Here is a 12,559-nt window from a genome sequence, read left to right as displayed (position 1 = left end):
TACCCAATTGGCTTATTTAATTTACTTATAAGTTCCAAGTAAAGTGCGCTATATGTGCCCAGGGCCTGTAGATTAAATGCTACTAGTGGGCCTGCAGCACTGATTGTGCCACCCACTTAAGTAGCCTCTTAACCATGTCTCAGGCCTGCGATTGCAAGGCCTGTGTGTGCAGTTTCACTGCCAATCCGACTTGGCACTTAAAAGTACTTGCCAAGCCTAAACTCCCGTTCTCCTACATAAAAGTCTCTCCTGAGGTAGGCCCTAGGTAACCCATAGGGCAGGGTGCTGTGTAGACAAAAGGCAGGACATATACCTGTGTAGTTTACATGTCCTGGTAGTGTAAAACTCCTAAATTTGTTTTACACTGCTGTGAGGCCTGCTCCTTTCACAGGCTACCATTAGGGCTACCCTCATATACTGTTTGAGTGGTAGCTTCTGATCTGAAAGGAGTAACAAGGTCATATTTAGTATGGCCAGAATGGCAATACAAAATCCTGTTGACTGGTGAAGTTGGATTTAATATTACTATTTTAGAAATGCCACTTTTAGAAAATAAGCATTTCCCTGCACTTACATCCTTCTGTGCTTTACAATCCACATCTGGCTAGGTTTAGTTGACAGCTCTCTAGTGCATTCACTCAGACAAACCCCAAACACAGGATGCTCAGTCACACTTGCATACATCTGCATATTGAATGGGACTTCCTGGGCTGGGAGGGTGGAGAGCCTGACACTTACATGTCAAAGGACAGTAGCCTGCCCTCACACAAAGGACTGCCACCCCCCCTACTGGGACCCTGGCAGACAGGATGGAACTGAAAAGGTATCTTGTGCACTTTTAAGACACTCTTTGTAGTCTCCCCACTTCAAAGGCACATTTGGGTATTTAAACATGGCCTCTGCCCCTACCACCTCAGACACTTCCTGGAGAAGAAACCTTGAGCCAGAACCTGCAACCTGCCAAGAAGAACTGCCTGGCTGCCCTAAGGACTCACCTGGACTGCTTTCTGAGACTTACTGCTGCCTTGCTGTTGCCCTGCTGCCTTGCTGCTCTCTGACTGTGCTGAGAAGTGCTCTCCAAGGGCTTGGATAGAGTTTGCCTCCTGTTCCCTGAAGTCTCAGGACCAAAAAGACTTCATCTCTGCAAAATAACTTCTTGTGTGGCAAAAATCGATGCACAGCCTGCAAGAAATGATGCACAGCTTGCCTCGCGGTGGGAAAATCACCACAGGCCGAACCGGAACGACGCAGCCCGACTTCGCAAGGAGAAGATCAACGCAGCACCAGCATAGCGACCTGAAATTCAACACAAAGCCGAGCCGAAATGTCACAGCCCAACTTCCTGGGAGGATTCGACCCAGCACGCAACGCCCAAACGGATTGATGCAGCCCCTGTGACTTCGTCCTCCAAGCGCCGGATTTCAACGCATCGTCCCCGGGGCGTCTGAAAACCCCGCAACCCGAAGAGTATTCCAGTCTATGAGCCGGAAGTCGACGCAAAGCCTGCCCTGCGTGAAAACTCAACGATGCATCATCTCTGTGCGCCGGAAAAACTGACGCACACCTTCCCATTTTCCACGCATCTCCTCTCCTGCGGTCCCTTGCAGAGAATTTGAATGCAGACGAGGTACTTGTGCTTGCAAGAGACACGTTTTGCTTTTTAAGGGACTAAAGACAGTTTATATCATTTTTACAGTGATATTTCAACATATACTTATTGCATCCTAATCGTTTTGACCTGCATTTATCCAAATAAATATTATATATTTTTCTAAACACTGTGTGGTGTATTTTTGTGGTGCTATACTGTGTTATTGCTTGATTTATTGCACAAATACATTGCCTTCTAAGTTAAGTCTGTTTGCTCAGTGCCAAGCTACCAGAGGGTGGGAACAGGATAATTTGGATTGTGTGTGACTTACCCTGACTAGACTGCAGGTCCTTGCTTGGACAGGGGGTAACCTGACTGGCAACCAAAACCACATTTCTAACACTATGGGATTTAGGTTTCGGTGGACGGGATATCTGTCACTGTTGTGACAGAGTAACCTGTCCACCAATATCTAAATCAGGCCCTCTGCGTGTAAAAGCCATGGTGCTTGGTTGACTCAGGTATGAGTTGTTCATCTGTATGTGTGCAGGCAAGTACCTGCAAGGTTCTTGAATGCAGAACGTCACTCAGGCTGTACCCAGGCTATACTCCTCTTGCATATAAAATGTCACAAAAGGTCAGCCACCACCACTGGTGCTTTCAATTGATTTACACTGCAGAGGAATTTTAAGATAGTATGCGTCCATTTGGAGAACATCTGTAAAAAGGTTGATACTGAGTATAAACAAAGAAGTACAAATTTAAAAATATTTTCCAGGACACCCAGTTCACCTGGTACTGAAAATTAAGCTGAATTTGCTGACTACATCATTGTTATTGACTGTAATTCCCTCACAGATATATATTTTATTCTAAATTATTCACTGAGACAACTAGGCCACAGATACAGGGTTGGTAGTTGATTTGTCACACTTATTTTGGTATCTGCTGTTTGGAGCAATATTTAGAATCAAGCTCTGAATAACATGGAAGCGCACTTCATTATAAAATGCACTTCTGTTGGCCTAGTAAATTGCTTTACTGCTCACAAGAATTTAAAGTCATCACACTTTACATTTTTTTTTTTAATTAGGAAGGTATCAAGACATCATATACGAAAATATAGGAATAAATTACAGTTGTGTAATAAAGTGCTATGTGAGTCATGCTTCTACATGTCAAAACAAAAGCAAAATTAAAAACACCTTCATCACATCACATGTAGAGCCTGTCCTCTGCCTTAGTAATAATATAACAGCCGAAAAGCAAACAAATAAAAGCAGAGATAAAATAGAGCCAGAGAAATGCAATAGACATACCACCCAAATTACGAGTACTTTGAAGGTAATGTATTGAACAGTGTGCTTTTTCTATACTGCCTATAAACTTCTGCCAGCTTGATTCAATTGTTTAAAAGAGAGATAGAGGTGAATATTAAGGATAGCAAAGCAAAATCATACTTGTTATACCATTGGACGAACCAATTAAACCCACGTGTAACCTGTTCCATGTTCTAAAAAATACCATTGACTCCTCATAAAGAGCATCATAGTTGATGCAAACAACATCCCCATATTCTCAGAAACATCAACTCCAAGATCAATTGTGCAGTCCACAAAAGGAGAATCTGATGTTTTCGAGGTGAAATATATCACAACTTGTGTTTTCTCAATATTAAGTTCATAGATGTATACAGGCCCAAACAGCCCTCCAGCAATCTTTATTGCTGCAAGAGCCCTAGGAAGATGTCAAAGACAGAATAGCAATGCTATCATCTTCACCCCTTAGCTGCTGAGCCTATTCCCCTCCCAGTGCTGAGCTCTTTTTTGGATATTTGGGGTAGTTTGTGCATAGGCCCCATAACATTTTGTCCACATAAGCTATGCACACCAAATTTGCGTCCTTTTTTTCCAATATCCTGAGGATAAAGGTACCCAGAGTTTGTGGTTGGCCCTGGAGGAGACCAAGAAATTAGCCAAAATACAGCTAAATTGTGGGTTTTTGGGGAAAAATGGGAAAAAAGTGCTGCAAAAGAAAGCATCTGTTTTTCCCTGCAAATGGGATCTACCAGGGTTTGTGGTGATAAATTAATCATCTTCCAAGCTTTCAGGAACAGACAGACTTGAATCAGAAAACCAAATTTTTCAACACAGTTTTGGCATTTTACTGGGACGTACCCCATTTTTACTATTTTGTGTGCTTTCAGCCTCCTTCCAGTTAGCGACAGAAATTGGTATGAAACCAATAGTGGATCCTTGACAGCTAAACATTTCTGAAAAGTAGACACAATTCCTAATTCAGCAAGGGGTAACTTGTGTAGATCCTTCAAGGTTTTCAGATAGAAAGTAACAGTTGAAATAAAAAATATTTAATTTGAGCTAAAACAAAACAGCCATTTCTGTCTACGCTTTCTTCTTTAACTTTTTCCATCTATGGCAGATTTTTGAAAGCAATATACCATTACGTCTGCTGATCGCTTATGTTTGCGAGGATATATAGGTCTTGTAGGTTCATCAGGAACCCAAGGTACCCAGAACCAGTAAATGAACTGCACCTTGCAATGGGTTTTCATTGTGTACCTGGTATACAGCAATTCATTTAGTAAAATATAGCAAGTGAAAAATAGAAACATATGTATTTCCAAAATAGACACAAAATATGGAGTTCAAAAGCAGTGGTTATTTCCACATCTCTGAATTTGGGGGGTCCTCATACTAGCATGTGAATTTCAGGGCATTTCACAAAATGACTTCTTTCTTATACGCTGTCTTACATTTGGAAGGCAAAAATGTTGAAAAAGACAATAGGCAATAACACATGTTCTTCTATTCTAAGTTCCTACAAGTCTCCTGATAAAAAATAGAACCTCATTTGTGTGGGTAGGCCTAGTGCCCATGATAGGAAACCCCCTAAAACGCAACATGGACACATCACATTTTTACATTGAAAGCTGACATGTTTTTGGGAAAGTGCCTAGCTGTGGAGTTTGGGCTGTAGCTCACCTGACACTTAGGGAAACCTACCAAACCAGTATATTTTTTAAAACTAGACACCTAGGGGAATCCAGGATGGGCTGACTTGTGTGGCTCCCACTGGGTCTTGTCACCCAGACTCCTTTGCAAACCTCAAAACTGTGCTAAAAAACACTATGGCTTCACATTTCGGTGCTACAAAGTTCTGGAATCTGAGGGGAGCCACAACCTTCCTTACACCGAGCATTCCCCCAAGTCTCCCAATAAAAATGGTACCTCACTTGTGTGGGTAGGCTTAGTGTTGCCAGGAAATGCCCCAAAACACAAGATGGAGACATCACATTCTCCCAAAGAAAACAGGCATGTTTTTTGCTAAGTGCCTAGCTGTGGATTTTTGCCTCTAGCTCAACTCAGCCAGAACTTAGGGAAATCTACCAAACCTGTACATTTTTAGAAAGTAGATACCTAGGGGAATCCAGGATGGTGTGACATGTGGGGTTCTCCCTGGTTTCTCTCACCCAGACTCCCTTACAAACCTCAAAATTGGACTGAAAAACACTTTTTCCTCACATTTCGGTGCAGCAAAGTTCTAGAATCTAAGGGAAGCCACAAACATCCTTCCACCCAGCATTCCCTCAAGTCTCCTGAAAAAAATGGTACCTCACTTCTGTGGGTAGGCCTAGTGCCCGCAACAGGAAGTGCCCCAAAACACAACGTGGACAGATCACATTTTCCCAAAGAAAACGGGCGTGTTATTTGCAAAGTGCCTAGCTGTGGATTTTAGCTTCTAGCTGAGCTGGCATCTAGGGAAACCAACCAAACCTGTACATTTTTGGAAAGTAGACACCTAGGGGAATAGTACACTTTTCTTGTGAAAAGCACTAGTAATAAAGTGGTAAAGCAAGTACTTATCTCATCACTGCTACCAATGTAGGAGGCTGGCCTGGCTTGTAGTGGGTACACCTCATGCAAGGTCCAGTTATCCCTTATTAGTGAAATATAGGCAGTGTTCTAGCAGCTTAGGCTGTCTAGAGGTAGCTGTAGCAGAGTAGCTTAGCAGCTTAGGCTGAACTAGGAGGCATGCAAAGCTCCTGCATTACCACTATAGTTACACAGTACTTGCACACAATAAAACACAATACTAAGGGGGTTATTCTAACTTTGGAGGAGGTGTTAATCCGTCCCAAAAGTGACGGAAAAGTGACGGATTTACCACCAGCCGTATTACGAGTCCATTATATCCTATGGAACTCGTAATACGGCTGGTGGTATATCCGTCACTTTACCGTCACTTTTGGGACGGATTAACACTCCTCCAAAGTTAGAATAACCCCCTAAGTGTTACCAAAAATAAAGGTACTTTATTTTAGTGACACAAGACCAAAGATATCTTAGAGACAATGCTCCTTCTGGAGGTAAGTATAATACACAATATATACACTAGTAACCAAAATCAGGTAAGTAAACAGTCATAGAATAGTGCAAACAGCAGAAAATACAATAGAATGCAATAGGCCTAGGGGCAACACAAACCATATACTAAGAAAGTGGAATGCGAATCACAGATTCCCCTCTAGGCAAGTGTAGGTTGTAGAGGGGCACTGGGAGTGTAAGAAAACGCCAGAGGTAAGTAATATACCCCACCCCAGAGCCCAGGAAAGTAGGAGTGAAGTACTGCAACTTTCCTCAGGACACACTACAAGTCGTGAAAAGAGATTTTGCAAGAACCAAGCAAGACTGCAATCAAAAACTGGTGTATTCCTGGACCTGAAGACCTGTGAAGAGAGGAGACCAAGTCCAGAAGTCGCAGAAGATTCCAGGAAGGACAGGAGCCCCTGCCAACCTAGGAGATGGTGCAAAAGTGGATTCTCTGGTTAGAAGAAGAGTACAGAAGAGCACAAAATAAGATGGCTGCGGGTTCCTGCATGGTGCAGGAGATGTCCCATGTCGAGTTGTTGGATGCAGGCAGTTTGCGTTGCTGGATTCGCCAACAAGCCTTGGTTCACAGTTTGCGTCAAAATGGCGCTGCTTGGACCCAGGAGCGACCTGGGGGTCTCAACTCGGACTGAGGAGACAGAGGCGGCTCTCAGCACTGTAGAGAGTCCACAGAAGACCAGGCAACACCTACGGGAGTCCCCGGACATGGGGACAAAGAAGATGCAAGGTGCGGTCATCGGAGCACAACAAAGGAAGATCCCACACCGCCGGGGAACAACTCCGTGAGTTGTGCATCACAGGATGGAGTGCTGGGGACCTGAGCTACACTGTGCACAAAGGATTCTTTGAAGAAGTGCACAGAAGCCCAAGGAGCTGGAGATGACGCGGTGCACAGGGGTACTGTTGCAGCATGAGGAGGCAAGCTCTTACCTCCACCAAATTTGGACGACTGGACCTTAGGACTGTCTGGGTCACGTCGGTCCACCACCTGAGTTCCAGGAAGCAAGCTTGTTGTCAGGAGAGGAGTCCCAAAGTACTGGTCGTTCCTGCAGAACTCCGTCACTCCACAGGAGATTCCTTCGGTTCTTCTGGTGCAGAATGAAGACCTTAGAAACTGTTGCAAATGCTCGCTGGAGCTGAAGTTGCTGAAGCTCCCCTTTCCTTTGTCCAGTTTCGCACCAGAGCAGGGTCTGGGGGTTCCTGAATTGGTGTAGACTGGCTTATGCAAGGAGGGCACCATCTGTGCCATTCAAAACATTACCAGAGGTTCTGGGAGGGTACCCCTCCCAAGCCTGTAACACCTATTTCCAAGGGAGACACACTGACAAACAGGCAGAAATTGGGGGTAACATGCCAAGAAAGATGGTACTTTCCTACAGTAAACCTACCAAACCTGTACATTTTTGGAAGGTAGACACCTAGGGGAATCCAGAATAGGGTGACTTGTGAGACTAGTGAGGCTCTCACTAGGTTCTGTCACCCAGAATCCTTTTCAAACCTCAAATTTGGCTAAAAAAAGCTTTTTCCACACATTTTGGTGATTGAAAGTTCTGGAATCAGAGGAGAGCCACACACTTCCTTCCACCCAGCATTCTCCCATATCCCCCCAACAAAAATATTACCTCACTTGTGTGGGTAGCCCAAGTACCTGCGACAGGGAAAGTCCCAAAATGTATTTTGGCAATAACGATAACTAAGGTGAGTGTACTAATTAGTCCTGGGATTGGTTACCATTTAGGGAAATCTATCAAACTCAGACATATCTGTAAAGTAGACATCAAGTGGAGTCCAGGGAGATATTGCATGTGAGGAATTCCCAACGTTTTTTTCCTCAGAATGCCCTGCAGAGGTCAACCATTGAATAAAATCACTGTTTTTCCCTGCATTTCTGTGATGTAAACTACAGGGATCCACAAACTGCTTACCACCCAGCGTTCTTCAACTTGTCCCACTAAAAACGCTGCCTGGGCTTACTGCCTGTGACAGGAATGGATCAAACAATTGTCAATGTTAGTCCTTCATGAAGGCTACTGTTGACCCTAGGCACTAGGCAGAGGCAGACAAGTAGGGTAGCATTTTTAATCAGGACAAGTGGGGAAACGCTGGGTGGTAGGAATTTTGTGGATCCCTGCATATTCCTGAAGTTTGTGTGACAGATATTGCGAGGAAAAATTTAGTTTGTATTCAATGTTTCACTTTTGCAGGGTATTCTGGGTAAGAAAATTTAGAGAATCCACACAAGCCTCACCTGCGTTGACTCTCCCGGGTGTCTACTTTTCAGAAATATCTGGGTTTGGTAGGTTTCCCAATTTGGCTGCTGAGCTCAGGACCCAAAACGCAGGTGCCCGCCTTACAAAACCAGGTTGTTTGTGATAGATGATTTCGATGTCTCCACAATATGATCTGGGTCTTTCCTGTCACTGCCCTGTGCGATGATATGGGTTACCCAAACCGTGCGAGATGTCCAGCAGGACTGCAAGGTTGGGTTCTGTACTACCACAACTTTGAGCGTAAGGCCCAAAACTATCTTCAACTTCACCAGCGAAGTAGGAGTCCACTTGCTTGCCCTAGAATGGGACCCTAGAGTTCATCCATGCTCCCTCAGAAATAGTTTGGAACGCAAATTTGTTTGCCGCACAATTTACTGAAGGAAGTCAACAACTAAAAAGATATGAGCATAATCAATTAGCAAAAAGTTGGCTTTATATACTTTACATCCAGCGTCACCAGTAAAAGGTAGAATTTGGGGGCTGAATTAAATTAGGGGGCTGCCAAGAGAGCACTCTCTGTGCTTGCTAACGCACGCACCTGGTCTGTGGTATGGGCTAACCCGCTGTTGTGCCACTGCAGAGACTGTGCTTGCAAAGGGACAGCATGACTTTCCTCATCGTCTCCCTCAGAATAACTGGAAGAGGTGTAATTGGATGGGACTCCGCCGACTAAAAAATCACTCCAAGATTCTGCTCCATTGTCCTCTCCCACAGATGCTGCCCCAGCATCTGCTGTCTCAGTCACTGATCCTGCCTCAGAGCTGTCCACCATAACCAGTTACGGCTTCAGCAGCAGTCATCAAACGAGATATCATCTCTGCTTCTGGCTAAACTGTCCCTCTAAAACACTAGCTAAGTTGGTGGCAGATATATTGACAAAATTGCTAGTGGGTGTGTGTGTGTGTGATGTGTGCAACAGTAAATGTGAGTCATTTTACCTTCCCTTCTCCTTCCATCAGCAGGTTCTCTGAAGACAATGAAAAAAACAAAAAAGACACACTATTACTTCACCTTGCCACATACCCATCATCACAGCCTTCAGTGCTGGTGGCACCCATTGCGACAAGTTTTTGTGCCACTCCCCCTCCCATGACCTCCTACTTGTATTCCCTCACTACCACCCAGCAAAATTGCCCTTCATATCTCCATAACCCCCCTTGCACATATATTTTAATTTGTTTTAAAGTGCAGGTAACCGCAGGCTTTACTAATCCACTCAGCAATTCACATAAATAAAGTACAGATCTGTTCTTTGCAGCAGGCATAGAAACCTTCTGCACTGCTTTAAGGTGTCAAAACTGCCACTAGACAAGATCACTTTTATATGTGTGTGTGGTTTCGATCGGCCCCCAGGGAAACCACACATGCAATGAAAAAAGTGATATATATATATATATATATATATATATATATATATATATATATATATATATATATATGAGAGAGAGATTTCTCACCTTCTATAGAGTCTCTCTCTCTCTCTCTCCATATATATATATATATATATATATATATATATATATATAAATATATATATATATATATATATATACGCATAGATTTTTTAAAATAGCTGTGTGGTTTCCTTGGGTGCCAATCATGGCTCCCAGGGAAACCACACATCTATAAAAAAAATGCCCCCCAGGGAGTCAGCGTCAATTTCATCTTTTGGAAAATATTTAATTTTTATTTTTTAACCAGGGGGGTGAGGGGGTGATTGCTGCCCCAGGGGTAAACACAAGTATTTCTTTTTTTTTCTTTTTAAATTGACCCAGGTTGGGGGCGGCCCATTTTCTAAAGGGTCGACCCCCCAGACAATATCCTTTTTAATTTTTATTTTTTATAAATATATTGAACCCCTGAGGGGGTGATTGTGCCCTACCAGAGGTAAACAGTTTCTTTTTTTTTAAATATGGCCACCGGAGGGGAGGCTGGTAGGCACATTTTCAAGGGGGCTGACCCCCTCAGATGAAATATAGTGGGATTTCCCAAGCATGTATCACAGTGCGGTTGCGATCCATGTCTAGGAAACACTTTCAGGAAGGCCTCGTTTGAAAGGAGAGAATCTCCCTGTGACAGGGGTGGAGGATCGCTGCCGGACCTGACACACCCTGGGGGCACTGCTCAGGGTGCCTGAGTGGAGATCAAGCCCCTACGTCACAATGGCTCCGCAGCGCTGGGGGCGGGACCTAAAAAACCCAGAAGACGCCGGGAGGACAATAGGGATGAAAAGCCGGGATGCGAAGAGGAGGAGGAGTTCAGAGAAAGTGAGAGGAACAAAATGGAGGAAGAAACACAGGACAAGGAATCAAGGGTGAAGGGACCCAGAAATGGATGTCAGGGAACAGCCACAAGGACATCGCCTCAAGAAACCTGAGAGGTAGATCGACACATGAAGAAGCCGGCCACATTCCAGGAGGAGCGTGGCCCCCCCAGGTATGTGCAGCGAGCTGGGGAAACGAAGGGGGGGCGAAGAAAGCCACAGAAACACGGAGCACTGTTTGTTTGTTTGTGTTTTCCTTATATGAGTAAATACCTATGAAATCACTGAAACAGAGGAATTGGCACTGGGTGAAGGGAAAGTTGGGTGCTGCACAAAGGAAACAGTGACAAGACTAACTAAAGAGACAGTATACTAAAGAAGGAAAATAAGAGGCCAAAACAAAATAGAGTGATAGGACTAAAGTAAAAGAAAGTAAACTAGCTATTAACCAAGACACTATGGGGGTCATTACAACCCTGGCGGTCAACAGGTTGGCGGTGCAATCCCGGGAATTATGACCGCGGCGGAAGCGCCGCGGTCGCACCACCGGGGCCAGCGGTTTCCCGCCACATTTGCCCCGGCGGTGATAATCCGCCTGGGCAGTGCTGCTTGCAGCGCTGGCCAGGGGATTACGACTTGAACCGCCAGGAAAAGGCTGGCGGTACGGGGAGTTGCGGGGCCCCTGCACTGCCCATGCCACTGGCATGGGCAGTGCAGGGGCCCCCTGACAGGGCCCCATGCAGCTTTTCACTGTCTGCATAGCAGACAGTGAAAAGCGCGACGGGTGCAACTGCACCCGTGGCAAGGCCGCAACACTGCCGGCTCCATTTGTAGCCAGCTACTGTGTTGCGGCCGAGATCCCCGCTGGGCAGGCGGGCGGAAACTAGGTTTCCATCTGCCGGCCCAGCGGGGATCTCATAATGACTGCGGCAGGAGTGCGCCCGCCGCCCGGCGGTCAGATCTTGGTGGGCGGCAGAAACCGCCCGCCAAGGTCATAATGAGTGCCCAAATCACTAAAATGAAGGGACACAGAGAATAGCAAAAGAAACGAGTAAGAAATAGAGAAAAGAATAGCCAGAGAGAAAAGAAAGAGAAAAACCTGATATAATTCAAACGTACCTCTTAAACTTAAAAGGGCTTCTTCTTTTTCTCTCGCTCTCATGGTATGGCGATCTTCTGGAACCCCGAAATGTCAACCTGAAACAGAAAAAGAAGATAAGGAACTGGGAAGTACGAAATGAATGGTACATCCTACAGGCATACAGCCAACGTAGAAACAGGCTAAGAGAGACATACATTGGAAAAGACAAATAAAAAGAAAACCCTAAAAATAGTTTGCCTACTTGCGTTACCATTTGTGCTTACCTGTCACACTCCCCTTTCAAACGAGGCCTTCCTGATGGCTGGGGAGTCCCTTTCTGGTCCGTTTTCCCCACCGGAGCAGAAACGGACTTACCTTTGCTTCCTGCTCCGGTGGGAAAACAAAATCTAACGTCAGCGCGCATCGCGGCATGCTGACGTCACAGAGGGGTGGATGGGGGAACAGGGGGAGACACGGAAGCTCTTCTGTGTCTCAAGGAATTTTTAAATAAAAAACAATTCTCCCATGTGACGCAGCAGAGGATTTTTAAAACCACTCCCTGGTGTCTGCCACTTGTCGTGACCTGCACCGGGGAGGGTGTGTGTGTGTCGGCCAGTGGCTGATGCAGACACCGATGGGGTTAAACAAGCACTCAAAACTGCAAGCTATGCAACCGAAGTAACCGGAATGTCATTATTGCTTTCAGAACTTGTATGTTATTGTTTAAGTATAGAGCAAAAAGTTGTGGAGAATGATGACAACGTTGCCTTATTCTTCCCTTAATCTCTATTTTATCTGACAACCCTTCGGTAAAACAATACAGGCAGAGAGGGATATATGAAGTACCATGGTCCAATTTAAACAGGTGGGACCCAACCCTATCCCAGTCATGGTGTGCTATAAAAGCTGCCAGGAGACCCAATTGGGTGCCTTTTTAGCATCCAA

This window comes from Pleurodeles waltl, chromosome 2_2 (assembly GCF_031143425.1).
Source record: "Pleurodeles waltl isolate 20211129_DDA chromosome 2_2, aPleWal1.hap1.20221129, whole genome shotgun sequence".
Classification (NCBI taxonomy): Eukaryota; Metazoa; Chordata; class Amphibia; order Caudata; family Salamandridae; genus Pleurodeles; species Pleurodeles waltl.
The sequence above is the reverse complement of the archived record's forward strand: the minus strand, read 5'-3'. Positions refer to the sequence as shown.